This window comes from Carcharodon carcharias, chromosome 11 (assembly GCF_017639515.1).
Source record: "Carcharodon carcharias isolate sCarCar2 chromosome 11, sCarCar2.pri, whole genome shotgun sequence".
NCBI lineage: Eukaryota > Metazoa > Chordata > Chondrichthyes > Lamniformes > Lamnidae > Carcharodon > Carcharodon carcharias.
The window spans coordinates 20,072,319-20,097,687 of NC_054477.1; the positions used below are offsets into that span (position 1 = coordinate 20,072,319).

At 42.7% G+C, this 25,369-nt stretch overlaps 1 protein-coding gene across 2 annotated transcripts in view; it reads left to right on the forward strand.

Moving 5' to 3' along the window:
- The first annotated feature begins 2,527 nt into the window (after window positions 1–2,527).
- Window positions 2,528–25,369, forward strand: part of LOC121284264 (P2Y purinoceptor 8-like) — a 37,887-nt gene continuing 15,045 nt past the window's right edge. The window contains exons 1-2 of one of the 2 annotated variants that reach the window (XM_041199602.1): window positions 2,528–2,833; window positions 7,103–7,253. The gene's annotated coding sequence lies outside the window, so the exon portion shown is untranslated. The remainder of the gene's footprint in view (window positions 2,834–7,102; window positions 7,254–25,369) is intronic. The other variant, XM_041199603.1, reaches the window with a different exon arrangement.

Here is a 25,369-nt window from a genome sequence, read left to right on the forward strand (position 1 = left end):
TTAACCAATGTTCTGCCATAGCTGCTCGCAAGAACATAAGAAATAGGAGCAGGAGAAGGCCTTTTGGTTCGTCAAACCTGCCCCGCCATTCACTAAGATCATGGCTGATCTGCCCCGGGCCTCAGCTCCTCTTTCGTGCCAACTCCTCAGAGCCCTCAACTCCCTGATAGTTAAAAAACCTATCTACCTCCTCTTCAAATACTTTCAGTGATCTAGCCTCCACAACTCTCTGGGGTAGAGAATTTCAGACATTCACTACCCTCTGAGAGAAATTCCTTCGTATCTCAGTTTTAAATGAATGTCCCTTTATTCTGTAACTATGTTGATCCTTGTGGCACTCCACTAGGTAGATCTTTCCAACCTGAAAAAGACCCATTAATTCTGACTCTGTCTTCTGTGTGTTAACCATTCCTCAACCCTGCTAATCCATTACCCCCAATACCATGAGCTCCTATCTTTTACAATAATCTTTTATGTGGCACTTTATCAAATGCCTTCTGGAAATCCAAATACACTGCATCTAATGATTCCCCTTTATCAACACTGCTTGTTATATCCTCAAAGAACTCTAGCAAGTTTGTCAAACATGGTTTCCCTTTCACAACACCATGTTGATTCTGTTTGTGTTAAGTTTTTCTAAATGTCCTGTTAATTCTTCTTTAATAATGTATTCTAGCATTTTCCCAACAACAGATGTTAGGCTGACTGGCCTATAGCTTTCTGCTTTTTGTCTCCTTCTTTTCTTGAACATGGTTTTCCAATCTGCTGGGACCCTCCCAGAATTCAGTGAGTTCTGGAATATTTCGACCAATGCCTCCACTATTTCTGCAGCCACTTCCTTTAAAACCCTTGGATGCAGGCCATCAGGTCCTGGTGACTTGTCTGCCTTTAGTCCTATTCGTTTGTCAAATACTTTGTCCCTTGTGATAGAGGCTGTTGCAAGATCTTTCCTCACATTAGCTCCTTGCTTATCTGATAAGTTTGGGATGTTTATAGTGTCCTCCACCGTGAAGACTGATGCAAAATGTTGGTTTAAATTATCTGCCATTTCCTCCTTTCCCGTTATCAATTCTCCATTTGCATCATCCAAGGGACCCACACTCACTTTAGCTACTCTCTTTTTATATACCCGTAGAAACTCTTGCTGTTTGTTCCTACATTTCTTGCCAATTTACTTTCGTAATCCATTTTCTCCCTCTTTATTAGCGTTTTAGTCATCTGCTGCCGGTTCCTAAAAAATTCCCAATCCTCTGGCCTGCCACTAGTTTTCGCTGCTTTATAAGCCTTAGTTTTTGATTGGATACTCTCCTTGACCACCTTTGTTAACCACAATGGTTTATCCTTCTCATCAAGTCCTTCTTTTTGACCGGGATAAGTTTTTGCTGAACGGTATGAAATATCTGCTTAAATGTCTGTCACTGCTCATCCGGTTGAACTACGGGACATAGTTACAGAATAAGGGGACACTCACTTAAAACTGAGGTATGAAGGAATTTCTTCTCTCAGAGGGTAGTGAATGTCTGGAATTCTCTACCTTAGAGAGTTGTGGAGGCTAGATCACTGAAAGTATTTAAAGAGGGGGTAGGCAGATTTTTGAAATATCAGGGAGTTGAGGGCTATGAGGAACTGTGCGAAAGAGGAATTGGGGGCTGGGACAGATCAGCCATGATCTTATTGAGTAATGGGGCAGGCTTGAGGGGTTGAATGGCCTACTCCTGCTCCTATTTCTTATGCCCTTATGTTCCACTGATGTTCCCTTAGTCTATTTCCCCAGCCCACTTTAGACAACTCTTTCTTCATACCTCTGTAATTGCCCTTATTTAAGTTGAGGACGCTGGTTTGAGACCCGAGTTGCTCACCCTCGAACTGAATTTGAAATTCTACCATGTTGTGATCTCTGCTCCTCAGAGGATTCTTAATGACGAGGTCTCTTATTAATCCTATCTCATTACACATGACTAAACCCAAAGTAGCCTGTTCCCGGGTAGGTTCTGCAACGTATTGCTCTAAGAAACAATCCCTGGAGTGTCCTGAAAATTCCTGGAAAGTTGGCAATCCTGGGAGTGCTGCAGTATCAAATGTGCTGTCTTTTGGGTTTGCTGTGGAGTGACACTGAGGGAGGGGTTGCCTGTGTCTATGGGGTTCATACCGACATAACAGTCAACATCTGCAGAGGAGAGCAGGGAAAGTTACTGGCAAATAGGATCCAAACCCAGTGAGTCAGCTGTATATAAAGTGCAAGTTCAATCCTGAACGTGGTGATGCAAAATGTCCCTGAAATACTGCAATGTTGAACTGGTTTGGGTAAGACGTGGAGAGGGCGGATCTCTGTCAGACTGTGGGCACTGTCGGAGCATGCAACACTTTTCCCTATAGTCTCACTTTGAGTGGATAAAGAACAAGGAGTGTTTTCTTTTATTAATCAACCATAGCCTAAACCATGGTGTGAAGGTATTGAACGATGCAGAACGCGGTACCTCGGAGGATTTCGGCATCGCCCATGCCAATAGCCATCATTATTCATCTATTGCGGTCCAAGCACGCTCAATCTACAATCTAAAGTGACAGGACAGCGCTCCAGGTCGAAGACTCCTCCCTGGGCACCCAGTTTTGTCTCATACGCTGACGTATAAACTAGCGGAACTCAACATTGAAACCAAGTGTGCAGGCAGGCAGATGTCTCTGAGGCAAAGAGAAACTTCAAAGGCTGGAAGTGGGAGCTTCCCAGTCCACATGTTGAGTCCCGTTTATCACCACTTTTAACTGTAAGCATGTTGTAAAAATTCTCCAACTCTGGAGGTTGAAAAGGAGCGGTACTGGAATTCACAAGCGGGTAAGTCATTTTACTTCATCAAGGCAAATCCCTGTCCTCAACATTTCTTTCAGTCGCTCATTCTCATGTGCCAGTTGTGAAGACTCTCGCCACCGATCTGACCATTGTCTTGTCAACTGTATGTGAATGCATATGCGTGTCTGTGTGTGTGTGAACATGTGTGTGTAAATATGTGTGTGAAAATGTGTTGCGTGCCTGTGTGTAAGTATGCGTGTGTGAAAATATGTTAAGGTGTAATTATGTGTGTGTGTAAATAGTGTGTGTTTAAATATGTGTGTGTGTTGTGTCTGTCCATGTATGGCCAGGATTTTGCCCTCGTTGGGCGGGCTCAGCGGGAGCTGTTGGGAAGCCGACTGTAATTTCACACTGGCGAGCCAATTAAGTCCCACCCAGCGTGAAACGCACGCTGCAGCGCTGCCTATGGGTGGGGGTGGGAGGAGAGTGCGAGTGTGGAACTATGCGCATGCACACGGGTGCGCACAGGAAAATCTCCGAGGCACAGAGCTGTCTCAGGGAGATGAAGATTTTGGAAATTAAAAATAAAGAATTTTGAAATGTAAAATAACACGTCCCCTCAAGTGACTCTATCGCATGAGCAGGAGCATGTTACGAATGAAATTAAAACATTTTTTATTTAACTTTTATTTGCTGTTGGAAACCCCACCCAGCCCGTGGATGAGGTTTCCTAAAAAAGTCCAAAGGCCGCTCGGTCTTTTCGCCTGCCCGCCAACAAAAACAAAAATACCTGGAAAAACTCAGCAGGTCTGGCCGCATCTGTGAAGTGAACTTAATTATTACTTTAGTGGCCTTAATAGGCCTTTTAACTGTAGGCAGGTGCGCTGCCGATTCATGCACCTGCCCACTGGCCGAAATATCGCACCAGTGCGTGATGATGTTGGGACACTCGCCCGATGTCGTTGTGTGTCATTTTATGCTCATTCGGGTCGGGCATGCGCCTGCCTGACGAGCGAAAAATACTGGTCTATGTGTGTGTGTGTACCTGTCTGTATGTGTAAATATGTGTGTGTGAAAATATGTGTGCATGCAAATATGCGTATATGTTGTGTGTCTGCGTATGTATATGTGTGTGTCTGTGTGTAATTTTGTGTACTTGTGTGTATGTGTGGGTGTAAATATGTGCTATGCGTCTGTGTGTAAATATGTGTGTTTTAAATGTCTCTGTGTGTTGTGTTTTGTATGTATACCCATGTGTTTGTGTGTATGTGTGTGTGTAAATATGTTGTGTGCCTGTATATGTATATGCGTGTGTGTGTAAATATGTGTGCCTGTATATGTGTGTGTGTGTAAATATTTGTGTCTGTATATGAATGTGTGTGTAAATATGTGTGCCTGTATATGTGTGTGTGTGTAAATATGTGTGCCTGTATACGTTGTGTGTGTGTGTGTGTAAATATGTGTGCCTGTATATGTATAATCTGTGTGTGTAAATATGTGTGCCTGTATAGGTGTGTGTGTGTAAATATTTGTGCCTGTATATGTGTGTGTGTGTAAATATGTGTGTCTGTATATGTGTGTGTGTGTAAATATGTGTGCCTGTATATGTGTGTGTAAATATGTGTGCCTGTATATCTGCGTGTGTGTAAATATGTGTGCCTGTATATGTGTGTGTATGTAAGTATGTGTGCCCGTATATGTGCATGTGTGTAAATATGTGTGCCTGTATGTGTGTGCCTGTGTGTAAATATGTGTGCATGTGTGTAAATATGTGTGCCTATATGTGTGTGTGTGTGTAAATATGTGTGCCTGTATATGTGTGTCTGTGTGTAAATATGTGTGCCTGTATATCTGTGTCTGTGTGTAAATATGTGTGCCTGTAGGTGTGTGTCTGTGTGTAAATATGTGTGCCTGTATTTCTGTGTGTGTGTAAACGTGTGTGCCTGTATATCTGTGTGTGTGTGTGTGTGTGTGTGTGTGTAAATATGTGTGCCTGCATATCTGTGTGTGTAAATACGTGTGCCTGTATATCTGTGTGTAAATATGTGTACCTATATGTGTGTGTGTATGTAAATATGTTTGCCTGTATATATGTGTGTGTGTGTAAATATGTTTGCCTGTATATGCGTGTGTGTGTGTGTAAGCATGTGTGCCTGTATATATGTGTGTGTGTATGTCAATATGTGTGCCTGTATGTGTGTGTGTGTGAATATGTGTGCCTGTATATGTGTGTGTGTCAATATGTGTGCCTGTATGTGTGTGTGTGTGTCAATATGTGTGCCTGTATATATGTGTGCATGTGTGTGTCAATATGTGTGCCTGTATATGTGTGTATGTCAATATGTGTGCCTATATATGTGTGTGTGTGTCAATATGTGTGCCTGTATATGTGTGTGTGTGTCAATATGTTTGCCTGTATGTGTGTGTGTGTGTCAATATGTGTGCCTGTATATATGTGTGTGTGTCAATATGTGTGCCTGTATATGTGTGCATGTGTCAATATGTGTGCCTGTATATGTGTGTGTGTGTGTCAATATGTGTGCCTGTTTTTGTGTGTGTGTGTGTCAATATGTGTGCCTGTATATGTGTGTATGTGTGTGTAAATATGTGTGCCTGTATATTTGTGTGTGTGTGTAAATATGTGTGCGTGTGTAAGTGTGTGTATGTGTGTGTGCGTGTATATGTGTGTGTATGTGTATGTGTGTATGTGTATGTGTGTGTGCATGTGTATGTATGTGTATGTGTAAATATGTGTGTGTAAATATGTGTGTGTGTAAATATGTGTGCGTGTGTGTGTGTAAATATGTGTGTGTGTATGTGTGTGTGTAAATATGTGTGCGTGTGTATGTGTGTGTGTGTATGTGTGTGTGCCTGTGTGTGTATGTGTGTGCCTGTATATATGTATGTGTGTGTGCCTGTATATCTGTGTGTGTGTAAATATGTGTGCCTATATATGTGTGTGTGTAAATATGTGTGCCTGTATATGTGTGTGTGTGTGTAAATATGTGTGCCTGTATATGTGTGTGTGTGTCAATATGTGTGCCTGTATATGTGTGTGTGTGTGTCAATATGTGTGCCTGTATATATATATGTGTGTGTGTGTCAATATGAGTGCCTGTATATGTGTGTATGTCAATATGTGTGCCTATATATATGTGTGTGTGTCAATATGTGTGCCTATATATGTGTGTGTGTGTCAATATGTGTGCCTGTATGTATCTGTGTATGTGTATCAATATGTGTGCCTGTATATGTGTGTGTGTCAATATGTGTGCCTGTATATATGTGTGTGTGTGTCAACATGTGTGCCTGTAGATGTGTGTGTGTGTGTGTCAATATGTGTGCCTGTATATGTGTGTATGTCAATATGTGTGCCTATATATATGTGTGTGTGTCAATATGTGTGCCTGTATATGTGTGTGTGTGTCAATATGTGTGCCTGTATGTGTCTGTGTGTGTGTGTCAATATGTGTGCCTGTATATGTGTGTGTGTCAACATGTGTGCCTGTATATATGTGTGTGTGTGTCAATATGTGTGCCTGTATGTGTGTGTATGTCAATATGTGTGCCTATATATATGTGTGTGTGTCAATATGTGTGCCTGTATATGTGTGTATGTGTCAATATGTGTGCCTGTATATGTGTGTGTGTGTGTGTCAATATGTGTGCCTGTATATGTGTGTGTGTGTGTCAATATGTGTGCCTGTTTTTGTGTGTGTGTGTGTCAATATGTGTGCCTGTATATGTGTGTATGTGTGTGTAAATATGTGTGCCTGTTTATGTGTGTGTGTGTGTAAATATGTGTGCGTGTGTATGTTTGTATGTGTGTGTGCGTGTATACGTGTGTGTATGTGTATGTGTGTATGTGTGTGTGCGTGTGTATGTGTGTATATGTAAATATGTGTGTGTGTGTAAATATATGTGTGTGTGTAAATATGTGTGCGTGTGTGTGTGTGTGTAAATATGTGTGTGTGTATGTGTGTGTGTGTGTAAATATGTGTGCGTGTGTATGTGTGTGTGTATGTGTGTGTGCCTGTGTGTGTATGTGTGTGCCTGTATATATGTATGTGTGTGTGCCTGTATGTGTGTGTGCCTGTGTTTATGTATGTATATGTCTGTATGTTGTGTGTGTCTGTATGTGTATATACATGTTATGTGTGTGTTGTGTCTGTGTGCATATGTGTGTATTATGTGCCTGTAGTTGTATATACATTAATTAATATGCATGTGTGTTGTGAGTATATTGTGTCTGTGCATGAATTTACAGTTGCTTATTGATATCAGGATTAATTGAAACTGATCATTTAATTGCAGACATCAGCTTCTACCTCACCCAATTTGTCTGACTCTGACTGCCTTAATGTTTCTGTAAAGGCATATTTCCCATAGGGAATCCATAGAAATCATCCTTGTGAATCTTTTTTGCATTGGCTGCTGAGTTAACAAGGCTGTGAGCTTATTAAAGGTAAGGCAAGAATCAGTTCTTAGATTTGAATTTGTGTCCCCTTTGCTTTTATGCTAAGAGTCCTCTTGCAGAGCTTTGCTGGTTAGATTCTAAAGAATGAGAAGAAATACTAATCCGAAATTAAAAAAATAATAAAAATTGCTGTAAGTAGCCACTAAGAGAGAGAGGAATAGGTTAAGGTTTTGGGGAGGTGTAGCCCTTGGTCAGAACATTAACTTGTATTTCCAACACTTTTTAGGTTTAGTTCCCATTTTCAGCATTCGGACCCAGAGTGATGCCCAGAAAGGTTAACTTACTTATTCCACGTTGCAGATGTTGAATTATAATGCCATTGGTTTAAAGTGACTGAATAGCTTCTCCTTCAGTGCAACTATCCCATTTAACTTAAACTGTCATTAGGAATAGTAGGATCGTGGTTATGATCATCCGGAGACCCGGACTGCTCTCTAGGCGTAAGTTCAAATCCCACGCTATCAGCTGGCGAAATTTAAATTCAATCAACTTAATTAAAAACCTGGAATAAAATGATCCTGATGTTTTGTCACAAAACCCATGTGGTTCACTAATGCCCCTTTAGGGAAAGAAATCTGCCATTTTCACCCAGTCTGACCTACGTGTGACTTCAGACCGACAGCAATGTAGTTGACTCTGAAATGGCCTCACAAGCCATTCAATTATATCAAACCACTACAGAAAAATTGAATAAGTATAAAACCGGATGGACCATGCGGCACTGACTTAGGCAGGGGGCAATGACAAAGCATACCCTGCTCGATTGATCGTGTAAGGCCATCCTCACAAGCACCTGGGGACTTGTGCCAAAATTGGGAGAACTCTCCCACAGACTAGTCAAGCAACAGCCTGGCCTTCTCATACTCGCTGAATCATACCTTGCAGTCTTGGTACCAGACTCCTACATCACCATCCCTGGGTATGTCCTGTCCTGAGGACTAGTATCATTTGCAACACCCCAGATGTTAAAGCAGTCCAGGCATGCAAGACCTGGACAACATTCAGACTTGGGCTGATAAGTGCCAAGTAACATTCATGCCACACAAGCGCCAGGCAATGACCACCTCCAACAGGAGCATTACCACGGCTGAGTTCCCTCACAATCAACATCCTGGGGTTACCATTGTCCAGAAACTGAACTGGACCAGCCGTATAAATATGGTGGCTACAAGAGCTGGTCAAATGCTGGGAATTCAGCAGCGAGTAACTCACCTCCTGACTCCCAAAAGCTTGTCCGCTATCTACAAGGCACAAGGCAAAGGGATTTGGGTGTACTTCTGTGTAACTCATTGAAGGTGACAGGACGGGTTGAGAAAGCAGTTAATAAAGCAAACAGGATCCTGGGCTTGTCAACAGGGGCAACAAGTACAAAAGTAAGGAAGTTATGTTAAACTTGTGTAAAAGACTGATTCAGCCTCAACTTGAGTATTGCAGCCAACTCTGGGAACCACAGTTTAGGAAGAAGGTGAAGGGGTTAGAGAGAGAGTGCTGAAAAGATTCATGAGAATGGTCCCAAGGATGAGGAACTTCAGTTATGTAGAAAGGCTAAAGAAGCTGAAGGACTGAAGGAGAGTTGATGGAGGTGTTCAAAATCATGAGGGGCCTGGACAGAATAGACAGGGAGAAACTGTTCCTATTGGTGGAATGATCTGGAGCCAGAGGGCACAGATTTAAGATAATTGGCAAAAGAAAGATTGCTGATAGGAGGAGAAGTTTCTTTTTAAGCAGCAGGTGGTTAGGACCTGGAATGCACTGCCTGAGAATGTGGTGGAGGCAGATTAAATCAGTGCATTCAAGAGGGAATTGTATTAATATCTGAAAAGGAAGAAAGTGGAGGGATATAGGGAGAAGGTGGGGAAATGGCACTTGGTGAATTGCTTGTTCAGAGGGCCAGCACAGACACAATGGGCATTCAGGCTTCCTGTGCTGTAACAATTCTATGATTCTATGATGGAATGCTCTTCACTTGCCTGGATGGGTGCAGCTCCAATAACATTCAGGACATTTGACACCATCCAGGTCAAAGCAGCTTGATTGGCACACTCCCCACCACTCTTAAATATTCAATCCCTCCAAAAATGGTACACAGTGGCAGCAGTGTGTACCACCTACAGGATGCAATGCAACAACTCACCAAGGCTCCTTTGACTGCACCTTCCAAACCTCCCCACCAGCTCTGTGGATGCACCTGCACCACATGGACTGCGACAGTTCAAGAGAGTGAATCATTGCCCCCTTCACAGGGCAACTGGGGATGGGCAGTAAATGCTGGCCTTGCCAGCGATGCTCACATCCCAAGAACGAATAATAAAAAAGCCCCAATTGCATTTATTGGTGACTGTCTAATATTTATGGCCTTTAGTTTTTGTTTCTGCCAGAAATGGAAATATTCTCCCCTTGCCTACTCAGATAAACCCTTTCATAATCTTAAAGAACTTAATCAGGTGACTACAGAGCCTCTTATTCCTAGAGAAAAGAGCATCAGCTTGTTCAATTTTTCCTAACGATTATAATCTCTCAATCCTTAAGAATCTCTTTTGAACCTTCTCCTGTGTTTCTCTATCCTTTTTATAATATGGAGACCAGAACTGTGTTCAGTACTCCAATAAGGCTCCATGTAAGTTTAACATGGCTTCCCTGCTTTTTAATACCATCCCTCTCAAAATGTACCATAGTGCTTGGTTTGTCTTGCTTTTTTCTGGTCTTATGACCTATGTATCTGTATCTCTAGATCTCTCTGCTCCTTAGTCCCATTTAGAGTCTTATTATTCAAACAATATGTGGCCCTCATATTCCTCCTACCAAACTGTGCCCCCTCTCACTTATCAATTTTGAAGGTCATTTGCTAATTAGATATACATTCTGCAAGCTTACGAATGGCTTCTTGTATTTTGCTGCAATCTTCCTTTATATTAACTACACCCGCTGTTTTGGTGCTGTTTAGAAATTGTACCTCTGGGTCCCGTATTCAAATTGTTAATTGAAGTTAATGTGAACAACAGTGTTCCCAGCGGTGGTCTCTGTGGAACATCAGCTACAGGTACGGTTTCACAAATCCCGCTGCCCAGAAACCGGAGTTGTCTGAAAGCCGGACGTTTTTTAAGAATGTGCCATACACTGTGATTCTGTGACCAATTTGAAATGAGTAACGTAAAAAAAAACTTACCTGGACAATTTGGCTAGGTGCTGACTTGGCATGGTGTGGTGCCTGATTAGTTATCCACTTTGCCACTCGCAAGCTGGTCTATTCCCATGCTTCGAGTGACTCTTGACCCTATCCAACCTGGCTTGGCCCAAACCGCTCAGCCCGACGTCGGGCAAGGTCCAAAATCTGGCACTGCCTCGGTCCCGAGGTTGCCGGTTTTGAGACACTGCACCCTATATCTCTGTCAGTACAGTACAGAGTAGCTGCCCTACTCTCTGTTTTGTGATGTGTAGTCAGTTTATTATCCATTCTGCTACCTGTCCCCCAACCCCACATGTTCTTAGTGATGGGTCAACTATGCGATATCAGACCAAAGGCTTTCTTACAATAAGGGCTGTAATTAAGGGATCATGCTCTCCATGCTCTCCTTACAATGGGGCATGGTCATGTCGTGGTCATGTTCTTGGGCTAGTAATTCAGGTACGTGGATTAATAATTAAGTAATTCTTATCTTCCGGCTTCTCCCATTTTACTTGGGATTGACACAATGCTGGTTGATCACCCTTTCTCTATCTCTTGTCAGTCACCCATTCCTCAGGCAATCCATTTCTGAAGAAGAGTCACATTAGACTCAAAACGTTAACTCTGTCCCTCTCCACAGATCCTGCCAGACCTGCTGAATATCCCCAGCACTTCCTGTTTTATTTCCTCATCCAGTCACACTGTGTTTGAATCTCTGGCCACCCTATCTTTCTATCTGGTCTTAGGCCTTCCTCTTCTCCTTCCCCCTGCTAATCCCATCTCTGGTTCTTGCCTCACCACATTTCCTGTCTCTCTCTATAACAGATGATCATACCATTTCAATTTCTTCTCAGCTACTTTCCTTGACAATCCCACAATCTTCACTGACCCCCTGATGTGCTGGTTCCTGACTTTGTCCTTTCTTGATATTTCTCATATCAGCATTCGCATCTCATTAATTTCCAGCCATCGTTCCTCTCTTCTTGATGTTGCTCAAGTTTCTGCACTATACAACAAGGCCCGAGTTGAAATCCTACCATTTGAGTTTAGTTTAAAATAAAATCTAAAAATAAGAAACAAATAAATCTTAGAATAAGGGGTTAGTGATTTAGGACTGAGATAAGGAGAAATTTCTTCGCTTAAAGTGTTGTGGAACTTTGTAACTCTCTACCTCAGAGGCCTGCGGATGTTCAGTAGTTGAATATATTCAAGGCAGAGATTGATAGATTTTTGCATGTAGGGATAGTGTGGAAGGTGGAGTTAAGGAAGAAGGTCAGTCATGATCGCGTTAAATGGCAGAGCAGTGTTTGGGGGACCAAATGGTTTTCTCATGCTCCTATTTCTTATGTTCTTATGTTTCAAGCAGCTCATATCAGCCAAAAGTGACCATGAAGCTGTCGGATTGTCTTAAATCTCAACTGGTTGACTAATGCCCTTTAGGGAAGGAAGCCTGCTGTCTGACTTACTTGTGACTTTCAGCAGTATGTCAATGACCCTTAAACATCTTCTGAAGTAGCCTAACGTGTCATTCAGTTGTATCAAACTATGATTCAATTTTATCTCCTGTACCACTTGGTTTCCTTCAAATGGAGGGAGGTAAAATAGCCTCTTTCATATATTGTAGATATTATGTAAAGGGCATAAAGCTCTGGCAATATTTTTTTTAATTGAATTTATCTCCTGTAGGTGCAAGATGACAAGAATCATTTTTCAGAATGTATTGGCGTTCAATTGATTGTGTTACGCAAATGTGTAACAGTAATGCAATAACCTGTTGTAATGCAGTAAAACGTCAACCAGCTGAGACAGTGTGTCTCTGACTCATTTTCATCAATCTTTGAAGAATCCATTGAGTGCTTGGGTTTGATTGTGACTTTATGCGATATTGTGTGATGGTGAGTTGGCAGCCCATCTTACAGCTTTTTATTTCTGTTGAAGTCAATTGGAAGCAAAAATTTTGAGAGGCGAAATAGGCGACTGACTTGTTATTGCTGTTTTACACTATCCCATCAAAATCTACCTCACTGTCAGCTAAATGAATCCACTGAGTAGCAAGAAAGGTGGTATATCCGTAAATTCAGTGAACTCCTCGTGACCTGCAGCTCTGAATAGCCAAATGAAAACCATTTAAGAAAATGGAATTTCACTTTGGAATGTTCTGAATTTTTTTTCATGTCTCAATTAAATGTTTTTTTTTAAAGAAACCTTGAAGATAAATTTGAGTCACAAAATTTGCATCTAAAAAGCAATGTATTGCCCTATAAAGTGCAATGCATGCAGAAGCTTTTGCCACACAGCTCATATCCTTGCCTATCTATAACACATAGTTGCATTTATAAATACTAGGTGTGTATAGCTATAGTCTAACATATGCTGCATTTTGAAATTACATTGAACTGAAGTTACTAACAGAAGATAACAGCAAAATACAGCAGATGCTGGCAGTTTGAAATAAAAACAGAAAATGCTGGAAATACTCAGCAAGTCTGGCAGCATCTGAGGAGAGAGAAACAGAGTTGATGGATAGGATTTTCTTATGGGCTTTAGAATCCTGACATTGGGACCAAATGGGAATCCAGGGCCCACACTTGCTGGGAACCAAACTGGTAGAGCTAATTTCCCGGGAAGCAGCCTCCTAATTGTCCGCCCCCAAGCTCACCATCCAACTAATGATGGCTGGCGGGTTCCCTATGCTGCTGGCCCAATCCCAGGAGCCATGCTGTCAAACCTTGGCAGCCCTGGTGAGAAGGTCAGAGAAGTCGGCACTGCTGGGGCAGCTAGGAGAACATGGGGGCACCTCAATACAGAAGCGTCCTAGGGTGAAAATAAATAAAATATTTAGAGGGGCCAATCAGTAAAGCCCATTCTAACATAGGTGAATCCCTTCTTGTGGCAGCATTTAGACCATGAGTGTGGTCTTTGCCCCCATTTTTGGGGGTTGGAGCCTCTGGCTCTAATGTCTTTCATCCACTCACAGGGGGACTGCCACAGGGAGGCCACCTCTATTGAGTTTGCTGTCTCCGCACACATTGGGGTTGGGCGGGAGAAGGAGTGGTGGTGCAGATTGGCTGCCCTAGTGTGGGACATCCAATCCACATGCCGGTCCCCCTCTGGAAAACATTCCTAATGGTGGGAATGCATCGAGGAGCCATTTCAACACAGCTCCCCGCTATTTTCTCAGCTCCACTCCCACCACACCCGAGGCTGGAAAATTTCTGACGAATGTTTCAGGTCTCAGACCGTACATCTGAATTGGGAGTACTCTGGGGTGTAAATTTATTGACAAGACAGGGAAAGGGGAGAGGGGAGGAAAGAACAAATGGGAAGGTCTGTGATAGGGTGGAAGGCAGGAGAGGTTATATGACAAAAGAGATGAAAGCGGAAGGCAGAAAATGTAATGTTATGTTCTACCATAGGGTCCCTTTGCTCGCAAACCAGTTGCACGCTTATCTGTGGCAGGTGAGTCGATTACAATATGCTGCAGACACAGAGGCTAATATGAAATGAAGCACATGCTATTTATTTACACAGACAACAGAGCACTAACATGATGTGTGCTTCTCCAACCAGCCCCTACTCTAGACTAACATTAACATGGTAGCCCACGCTACACAGCTATTGGGTCTTACAGTCATGTGGTCAACCTGCGCACGTTCTCTTAAAGATGTATTATACCTCAGATTAACACAGTAATGGGACAGATGTGTGTGGAAGAAGTGTAAATGGGACCAAATAGGTATCCTGTTACAAGTAACTCATCTCCTGACTCCCCAAAGCCAATTCTGGAGTATGATGGAATACTCTCCATTTGCTTGGATGAGGGCAGCTCCCATAACACTCAAGAAGCTGGACACTGTCCAGGACAAAGCAGCCCTCTTGATTGGCATCACATCCACAAACATTCATTCCCTCCACCACCGATGCACAGTAGCAGCAGTGTGTACCATCTACAAGATGCCCTGCAGGAATTCACCAAGGCTCCATCGACAGCACCTTCCAAACCCACAACCGCTAGCATCTAGAAGGGCAAGGGCAGCAGATAGATGGAAACACCAGCACCTGGAAGTTCCCCTCCAAGTCACTCGCCATCCTGACTTGGTTTCTTCACTGCCACTGGGTCAAAATCCTGGAACCCTCTCCCTAACAGCACTGTGGGTGTACCTACACCACATAGACTGCAGCAGTTCAAGAAGGCAGCTCACCACCACCTTCTCAAGGGCAACTAGGGAGGGGCAATAAAGGCTGGCCCAGCCAGCGAAGCCCAGATCCTGTGAATGAATTTTTTAAAACCTGAATCATTATCAATAGCTGCTGTCAGAAAAAAATAGGCACTGAGGCTATGATCTGGAATTGTTTAGCTCTGTGTTGAGTCCAGAAAGCTGTAGAGTGTTTAGACGAAAGATGAGGTACATTTCCTCAAGCTTACGTGGAGCTTTGTTGAACAGTGTAGGAAGTTGAGGATAGAAAGACAGGCAAAGTGGGAATGGAACGTGTTACATTAGTGTGTTACTAATGAAATCTCTTTCATAGAAATGACTCTTGTCTCCTATTTTAACAAAAGTAACCCCCACGAATAGCAGATCGAGGCACTAAATGCAAGGAGGTTCATTAACATCACACAGCAGCATCTCAAGGATTGAAGCAAAATACTGCAGATGCTGGAAATCTGAAATAAAAACAGAAAATGCTGGAAAAGCTCAGCAGGTCTGACGGCATCTGTGGAGAGAGAAACAGAGTTAATGTTTCAGGTCCATATGACTCCTTTTCAGATTCTTCTGATGAGGGGTCATACGGACTCGAAACGTTAACACCATTTCAAGGAATTAGTTTGATTTAACTTGTGCTGCTCCCACTGGCACACTACTATCTGATTTTAATATCTGGCAACAAATTTGTTTGGTGGATTTTTACCTCCATTTATAAACTTCCTCTACAAATCTCTACATTCAGATTGTCTTCGTTTTTAGCCTTTTATTTGGTTAGCATCCTAGTAGTGTCGTCACTCCATGTTTTACAATTAGATACAATGGATAAAAAAGTACTGAGAACAGATTCATCACATTGTTCCCATGCTTAAATTTTGCTGAGTTGTTACTCCCCCAAAGATGGAACAACCAGGAAGCACCGCATGGTTTACATGAGGCGCCTAGCTAAGAATTATTAACACTGGAATCCTCAGCCAGGAGAGGTGGGGTATGGGACAATTCTAAATGATACATTCTTGCTTTCAGTCTCATAAACAATGAACTACCAAAACTGGCAACTGAGAGTCCCACTTTCTTTTTAATATTAATGCGATGTGGTGTGCTTTTGGCAAAGACAGCCTTTATTGCCCATCCCTGATTAATTTTGAAAAGGTGATAAGTCACCTTCTAGTGCTATCAAGGAGTTAGTAAACTCTTCCATGAGTCATATGTCTTTTACAAAAGTGGTAGCAGGGCTGAGGGACTTCAGTTGTGTCGAGAGACTGAAAAAACTGGGAGTATTCTTCTTGGAGCTGAGAAAATAAAGGGAAGATTTAGTGGAGGTGTTCCAAATTACGATGAATTTTGATTGAGCGGTGAGAAAGAAACTGTTTGCACTGTGGCCAGGGTCAGTAAATAGATGAAACGGAATTAAAATAATCAACAAAGAACCAGAAAGGAGATGAGGAGAATTTTTTTACTCAATGGATAACTCCCTGAACAGGTGATGGAAGCAAATTCGATTACAAGTTTCAAAAGGGAATTGCGTAAATGCTGGTAAAGGGAAGTTATGCAAGGACTATGGCAAAAGGACAAGGGAGTGGGGCTAATTGGATTAATGTTTCAAACAGCCAGCACAGAAACATTGGGCGGAATGGCCTCCTGTTCTGTATTATTCAACGATTCCTCCCTATCCCACTTTATTTATTTTTGAACTTGACCTGATATTAAAAGTTCATGCTGACTGACATCAGTTCAACCTTTTGGTGGTGGAGGATTTCTCATCTGGCACTTCGGAATGTCTGTAGTGCCCTTCATAACCTTAAGAAGTTCCAAAGCACTCTACAGCCAATGGGATATAGTCACTGTTGTAATGCAAAGTTCCACAGAAAACAGTGTGACAATGAGCAGGCTATCTGTTTTGAGTGACATTGTTTGAAGGATAAATATTGGCCTGGACACTGGGGAAAGCTGCACAGTTTTCTCTGAATTGTGCCACAGGATCTTTTATATCTACATGAGAAGATAGATGGTGTCACAGTTTAACATTTCAACTGCAAGGCGGCACCTGTGACACTGCAGCACTCCTACTGCAATATACTGGATTGTCAGCCTAGATTTTGTGCTCAGGTGGGACTTGGACTCGCAAACTTTATATTTAGGCCGTGATTTTCCAGTCCCAAGACCATAAATTCCTGCTCGAAGTCAACGGACCTTTTGCTGGTCGATCAAATTTTCTGTTCCGCTCACACGGTTACTGTGGTGGGCGGGACCGGAAAATCCCAGCTTTAAAGTTAGCCACAGATGACACCAGTAAATTACAGGGGATCAGCCACGATAAGATTATGAATAAACCAGAGTGAGCTAAGAAAATAATTGCATCAAATCATATACGGAGGTTGACAGAAAGCGCTCTTAAATTATGTAAACACTGTGGGTGGGTATGCATGGAGCTGAACAAGATGTAGGTGGATCCAATCTTTGCACAAATTAATTGATAACAGATATGGGTGCCTGCATTATCAAACTGAGATCTAAGACAGGTTTCGATATTATTCTCTGAACAATTCTTGAATTTTCTTTCATGTTTTATTGAAGAAAGTTATCTCCTTCCCTGGGAATATTAGAAAGGTTGCAGGTTGCCCTCGAGTTCATTGTCGAAGTGTCAGCAGACATGGCAAATGAGGGGAATTAGAGTCAAACACAACAACAACACTGTGCATTTGTAAAGCACCTTTAACATAGTAAAATGTTCCAAGATATTTCACAGGATTATAATTAAACAGAATTTGACACCTAGATACATAAGGAAATATTAGGGCAGGCAGTCAAAAGCTTGGCTAAAATGGTAGGCATTCAGGATCACCCTAAAGGGAAGAGAGGCAAAGGAGTTTCAAGAAGGAATTCCAACACTTGGGGCCCCGACAGCTGAAGGCACTGTTGCCAATGATGGAACATTTAAAACCCAGGGTGTGCAAAACGGCATAATTAGAGGAGTGCAGGTTAAAGAGTTAAAAGAGGTTACAGAAAAAAAAGTGAGGCATTGGCGGACGAGGACCCTATGTAGGCCAACGGGCAGAAAGATGATGGGTGAACAGTGTTTGGTCTGAGAAAGGGTATGAGCTGCAGAAGTTTGGATGAGCTCAAGTTTCCAGAGGATGTCAGATAGAAGGTTGACCAGGAGAGCATTGTAATAGTTGAGTCTAGAGATGACAATGGTCATGTGAATGTGCAGATGCCATCAAACAGATCCAATTTTCATAACTGAGATGTCCAAGACACAATTTGTGGGTTTTACACTTTTCAGGAGAATGTCTAAAGTTTCCAGAGTTCTTTGGAGAAGTGGACTCCCCTTTTGGATAGGTCCAGGACACCTTTGGGAGATGTCAGGCACCCTTTGTGATTGTTAAAAGTAGACATGAGTGCACCTAAAAAGTGGATAAACTTATTGGAACTGTCAAGGTGAAGGGAAACTGTCAAGCTGTCAAGGCATTGAAATCTCATTGGAACTGTCAAATTCATTGGAACTGTCTAACTGTCAAGGAACTGTTAAATTCATTGGAATTGCCTAGCTGTGAAGGGAACTGTTAAATTCATTGGAACTATCTAACTGTCAAGGCATTTAAATCTCCTGGCTTTTAAATGTTTTTAAAAACCTGGAGTTTATAAAAATCAGTGCTTGCTAATTCAGTCTTTCTTTTGACATAAACCTGAGGATATCATTATAGGGTATGTGCTGCATGACTGATTTCACAACCTATCATTTTCACAGTGGGGTGCCTGTCAGTTCACAGTTTGATTGACAGTTCCAAGTAGTTATAAAGTCCTTGTGGGGCTATGAATAAAAATGCTTGTTTTTATTAGGGATTAATCACTTGAATTAAATGTTCATTTTTATAAGGGATTAAATAGTAAAATGAGTTTTTAAGGAATGAGTGTTTTTTTCACAAAAATTAAGACTGCTATTTTATTTTATCTCAGCATAGGGTCCTGAGGTCCATAGTACATACTGAGTGAGTTGGTATGGAAGGTGTAAGGGCAAATGATGGTGACTGGTGGGCATGAGTTGGCACTAAGTTGGCATAGGGGCTATAAAGGCCCAAGGTGGGTAGAGGGACATACGCTGGCATGGAGGGTATGAGAGGCCATGGAGGTGGGTAGGGGGCATGAGGCAGCATGAGTTGACTTGGATCGGGCAGGGAGTGTGTGTGGATGGGTGAAGGGGCAGGGGGGTGTGAGCGGTGAGGGCTGGAGGGGTTTTGTTATAGTTGGGACAAAGTCCCAGATCACTGAGGTGGGCCTTTCACACAACCCGCCTCCACACCTGACAGCCCCTGTGGCTGCCTCTGACCTCTTTGAAGGGGTGGTGGGCTCGACTTCTGTTAACACCTATCTGGGACACTTTCTCCTGAGCCGGGTTTACAGAGCTTGGAATTTTCCCAGCTCTGTGCTCCTAACTCGGAAGCAAAAATTCAGACCTGAGTCTCCCAAAGTCCCAAAAAGATGTTGAAGATATCGTGTTGTAAATAGTTGTGCTGTAAACTGTTCATTTACTTCTAAAATGAAAGAGAGTTGGGGGTTAAGGCTAGTGAATTAGCAGTTATGCCTGAGCGTAAAGCTAACATGTTTCACATGCAGTGGAGCAGAGAGCAGAGGAAGCCATTTTTGAGTCAGGTTACAGCCTTCTCTACAAATTAACGAATCTCAAACCGACAGCCGTTCTGTGTGGTCAACAGATGAGAGGCTGTTTGGCTTTGCGAGCTAACACAGGCGGCTGCAGGAAAGGGGTGGCCCCTAGTCAAAGAAATGGATCCAGCAGTCGTCTAAAGATTCCTGGAGATTCATCCCGGCATGGTAAGGGGGGAAGTAGGATCACCAGAATAGGTTTTACTGCTGGTGGTGGATTTAAGGAACTCTCCGAAAACTGATAAAAATGCTTGGAGACGGTCACTTAGAGTTAATATGCAGCGTAACAGGGATACAGGAGCCCATTGGGTGCTGAGAGAAACTGGTGACTGCTAAAAGGTCTGTATTTCCATGGAAAGTGTGAAAGGTGATAAGCATGAAAGGGGAGCATCACTTTCTGTAGTTTAAAGTATAAGCTGCTTACAAAAAAAAGTGTTTAGCCAAGAGTGTTTTCTTAGTCATTTATTACAGTAAAAGTTTTAAAATGTGAAGTCTTGTCATATTTTTTTCAGCTAGTAACTGGAAGTTTGAATTTCTTTTTAAAAGTTACTCTAAGGGGTTCATAACTCTGTGGTCTTTGAACAACATCAGGAAAGGGGACCCAGGCTGTTTTGATTTCTCCACTCCAACCCATAGCACTGGGGCCAGTTGCCAGAAGCCAGAGATCAAAGCTGAGGTCTTCCTTTTCCAAACTGTGCAGGGACCTGGTGTTGTTGACTCCAGTTGCACTTAGCCCTGAAAGTTCCATCCCATGACCTCGTGCCTCTAACTGACCCCTCGCCCACTCAGCTGTCTCTTTCTGCCATCTCCAATATTTTTTTGATATAACATAAACAAAAGTGTTTAAAAATTAAATCCTTTTTTAATGCCCCTATGATTTTTCTCCTAGCTCGCTCACATCAGTGCCCAGGAAACTAGTCTTCCATTCTTGGAAACTTTGGTACAATCCTGGAGGGTTGACAATAATACTAGGGTCTCATGTGCATCCTTAATGTATCCTTTTTGCATCTGACATTAAAAATGAATCTGATCCTGAGTGAGGTTGACATAATGGGGCATCATATTATGATTCAGTTCCAGTGCAGTTGGGCCTGTTGAGTTGTCTGTCATACGACATAAGTTTAGAAAGCTTAAAACAGAAACGTTTTCTTGAAATGATTTGTAGCTCTCTTCCACACCAATTTTCTCCTCTCTCCTGATGATCTTGATTCATGTTTTCCAATGGTACCAGCTTGGTAAATGCTGTTTATGCATCAATCCGCACAGCTGTGGCAGGGGAGTGGGTGGGTTATCTCAACTTAAGTCGCAAATAATAACACAAAAAGTAAGACCTGCGCTACAGAATGTCTCACATTGCTTTACAAGTTACTTATGTGCTTTTGAAGCGTCATTACTTTTGGGAAACCCAGCATCCAATTTGCTGAGAAGCAGCAATGGGATAGCAACCAGGTGATCTGTTTTAGTGAGGTTGGTTGAGGGATAAATATTGGGCAGCCTGAATCGCCCTGCTCATCTTTGAATAGTCCCATGGGACCTTTCATGTTCCCCCAAGAGGGAAGGCGTGGCCTTGGTTTAATGTCTCTTCTGAAAGGCTCAGTGCAGTCCTCCCTCTGTACTGCCTTGGAGTATCAGCCTGGACTTTGTGCTCAGGTTTGATGCAGGTGACACTTGAATGCACAACCTTCTGAGAGTGCTATCCATTGAGCACAGCTGACACCTCAGAAAGAAAGTAACCTTCACTCCTCTATGCCATTTCTTGTAATAAGTGCCTTGGGCTGATGGCGCAACTTAAAATTATTTAGGCTCACAAAAGTAAGAGCTGAGTTTTTAAAAAATGGGCTGTACCAGGAGGCAGTAAATTCCCTGTTGATGCCAATAGTCCATTTTAATGATACCTTGCCTGCTGACCTGATTGCTTCTCGTGTTGAATACGTATAAGAATTCGATGGTGTGAACCAGTTAATCAATTGACATTGAATAAATTTCACAAGAGCAAGCCTTTCAGAATCTGAAAAAGGATGCTGTACGTTTACTCTTCCCAATTGTAGAAGTTAAATTTGCAGAAATGTTTTTGTTCCTGTGTATTTCGTTGCACAACAGGATGCCAAGAACAACTTTGAATTTGAGTCAGCTGCTTGCCAGAAGCACAGAAATGTCTGCAAACATTGCACAGCTGGATCAGATGCAATTCTATAGGTTAACCCATGTTTCAGCAGTCCTGAGGGGAATTAGCTAGTGTAGAATGGACAATCCAGAGAAGATCCTGGAGTCATGGAGTGATTGAAACACTGAAACAGGGAAGGAGGTCATTCGGCCCATCGAGTCCATGCCAGCTCTCTGTAGAGCAATCCAGTCAGTCCCATTTCTCCTCTCTCTTCCCGTGACCCTGTAGATTTAATTTCCTCAAGTGCCCATTCTATTTCCTTTTGAAACCATTGATCGCCTAACAGTTGGACAAGTTCAAGCCAATTAGTTCCTTAAGGGACTTAATAGGGCGCTTAATTGTCATTGGGTCCACTTCCGATTCCCGCGCACGCCCGCCGACTGAAATATCGTGCGAGTGCGCGATGACGTCAGGATGCTCGCCTGATGTCATCGCGTGTCACTTTACGCTTGTTCATTATACACCCGCCCTACAAGCCCAATACCCTGTATTTACTGCTGCTCGTTTCCTTTTGCCTAAAAAAAACCATTTGGTATCAAATAAAATTCTCAAGATTGAGCGATTTCACAATGTGATAAAAGATGTCCAAACGTTCTTTCCAAACGTAAAAGTGAATTTCAATTTTCTGATCACTTGTGCATTGCATTGCACGGCAGGAGATTAGAGAAATGTATATTTGATTCTTAAATAAACTATTCTTCACTGATTTTTTTTTAAAAAATTGCTCCATTGAATAGTCAAGGCGAATTAAGGCAAAGGCCCACAGTGTAGAACACCACCAAGATTAAAAAGAGTAGGACACCGGAAAAGGCCAATCTAGAATTAGTGACCAGGTCACATCTAGCTTGGATTTTAAAAAGCCGGTTAAACAGTGGAAGGAAGTTAAGGCTTAGTGAGGTATGGAGATGTGCAGTTTTGAAAGGCTGGGAAACGTCAGAGTAGGAGGTGGTGTAATAGGTCTTGCACTCAGCATCAGAGATGCAAGGAGGAGGACCAAGCTTAAGCTTCCTCAGCTGCTTCAAGTATGACATTCCCCCTGGCATAACGTTGGGAGTGGATCTGCTTGCCAGCAATTACAGTGTTCAGCTCCATTCACAACTCCTACAATGGCAAAGTCACTGAGCTCACTAACCTTTTTATGCTGCTTATTGTTAAAAGTGCAGAGATTAATGCTAGTTTATAGTGGGCTCTTATAGGCAGGAAACCTATGTGCCACATAATGCTAAAACTTGGCCATCTCCAATTTAAACAAAAATGGACAACCACTTTCCGCTGACCTTCAGCAAACTCCTCCATCACTGTCAAAATCTTGCAGAGTCACCGTTAGCCAGAAGCATAACTGGACTGGTCAAATCATCATGGCTACAAGAGCAGAGCCCTCTGTGATAACTGTCTTCATTTGAATCCTGAAAACATCTTTACAAGGATCAAGTCAGGATTGTGATGAAGTATTCACCATTCATATGGATATGGGGCAGTCGTAAAATCAGTCAAAAGAACTTAGCGCTATGCAGGATACAGCAGGTAGCTCATGCTAGGCCTCATCCTCCATCACTGCTGCTTTGCGGTTGAAACACTTACTCCTTATCATAAGCACTGCAGCAACTCACCAAAGTTATCTGCCAATTCTGCGACCTCTACCACCAAGAAGGACAAGAGCAGCAACATTCCCCTCCAAGTCCGATACCATTCTCAATTGGACATGTCACCACTGACTCAAAATTTTAGGAGTGTCTCAACCTAGCACTGCTGTGGGAGCACTATTAGGACAAGGACAGCAGCAGTTGTAAGGGAAAGCCCCCTGTCGCCTTCTCAGGGCAATTAGAGTCTGAATGTAGCCTTACCAATGTTACCCACGTTCTGGGAACAAACTATATAAAAGGTAAAGCAGCATATTTGGACCTTAGGGAGAACAAAAAGTGGATGTTCAGAGCAGCATAAATTGTATTAGTGTTTTTATTTATTTATTCACAGGATGTGGGCTTCGTTGGCTGGGCCAGCATTTATTGCCCATCCCTAATTGCCCTTGAGAAGGTGGTGGTGAGCTGCCTTCCATGTGGTGTAGGTACACCCACAGTGCTGTTGGGGAGGGAGTTCCAGGATTTTGACCCAGCGATTGATCAGGGAAAAACAACAAGTACCTTCAGAAAGAGTTGGGAGTCTGGATTTGAAAGAATGATTGACTATTAAAGTGACAAGCTTTTCTAGTAATTGCTAACAGCCTAACCAAAGTATTGAGTTGTTGGCTGCAATACAACAGAAGAACCATTAAATCATAGCCTGAAAACTGGAGACGTTACGCTCCTGAGATAGAGATACTTCAACAGTTAAATGGTTTTGAAGGTAGAGTGTGGGAAGACCATAGAGAGGAGACCCTGGAGTACAAATTTGTACATGAAATGGATAAACAGATAAAATACTTTCTCTTTTATAAATGTGGTGTTGAATTTATTCTGCACAGGCAAGATGAGGTGATGAATAAGATTACTTTTCATTTGAGGGCGGAGTGGAATTTTCCAGGGTATTTTTCCCCTTATTGGCCCTGGGTTTTTCTTCTCTATCATTTGCCTCTTTAAGAAGTTTATTACATGCTGGTGGGTGGGGGAGTGACAGGGGTGTGGTTGTATGGTTGGTGGCGAAGATGTCAGGCTTGCTGGATCAACTGGTCTTTCCCTAGCTGTCAATTTTGCATATTCAGGTACTTGTGTTATTTCAAAGAATCATGGGAATGCTCATTGAAGCAGGCCATTCAGCCCATTGTCATTGTGCCAGTCCCTGTAAAAGCAGTTCAGCTATTTCCACTCCCCTGCTTTTTCCCCGTAGCCCCGCACATTTTTTTCTCTAGCCTCCACCACACTGCCAGAGACACGTGATCCTGACCACCCGCTGCGCAAAAAGCTTCGTCTCTTGGTCTTCTCTTGTTGAAGGAGAATAGCCCCAGTGTTGCCAATTTATCTACATGACTAAGGAGCCTCTGATCTGCAGAACCATCCCCAAGAATTCCAGACCCAATAATGACACTGGGAAGCAGTTGGAGAGAGAGAGACGTTTGTTGCTTTCTGTTTGTCACAGTTTCTTGTTGAATGTTCTCTATTTTTAGTAACCCTGTGGACTGTTTCAGTAGCTCCAGCTGCAAATGCCCTGATTACGGCAACAAAACTGATGATCACTACCACGAGCTGTGTCAAAGCTCTCTCATTTCATCAGTTAAATTCAATCCATTAGTCTGAGTGACGTCTTAACTGATCCTGACTTGAATTTCAGTAATTGTTTATTTTTAAATCCTTGTCTCTGGAGGGAAACAATTGACGCAAGGAAATTCTCCCCTTTCCCCAACACACCACCACCCACCACTTGCTGCACGCTTCCCCAAGCCACAATACATAAGAAGTTTTGATTATGAGGATATGTTGTGTTTCCAATACTAAACCAGTTCCAGTAAAACCACTTGTCAGTTCAGCTAAACCACTGCTCTGCTTTGACACAGTAAAGCTGCCAGATTGTCATGGGCAGATGTTACAGAGTTCCATCATTCTCTCTGTGGGCTCTCAGCAACTTTAAGGTGGGGCTGGTCCCCATCTCAACAGCATCTGTGACCAGTGACGCTGTGCTCCTGAAGGACTCAGGTGCCGAAGGTGGACAAAGGATCGGATGCTTCTAAAATTTCATGGCTGTGTCTCTGAGATGGCCCTGATCATTGAGCGCAAACGAGCTGCCCTCAGCCAGACGGGAGTCAGACATTCTCAGGGGTTATGTGAAGATCTATGGTGTGACCTCACTGCATGTCGTCATCATCCTCCTGCAATCGAGTGACTATTAGGGCTTCCAGTGTGTCTCCATTACAGGAGCCTTATCACAGAGGGTATGTGCACTGTCATAAGCCAGACTCGAGCCAAACATTCAT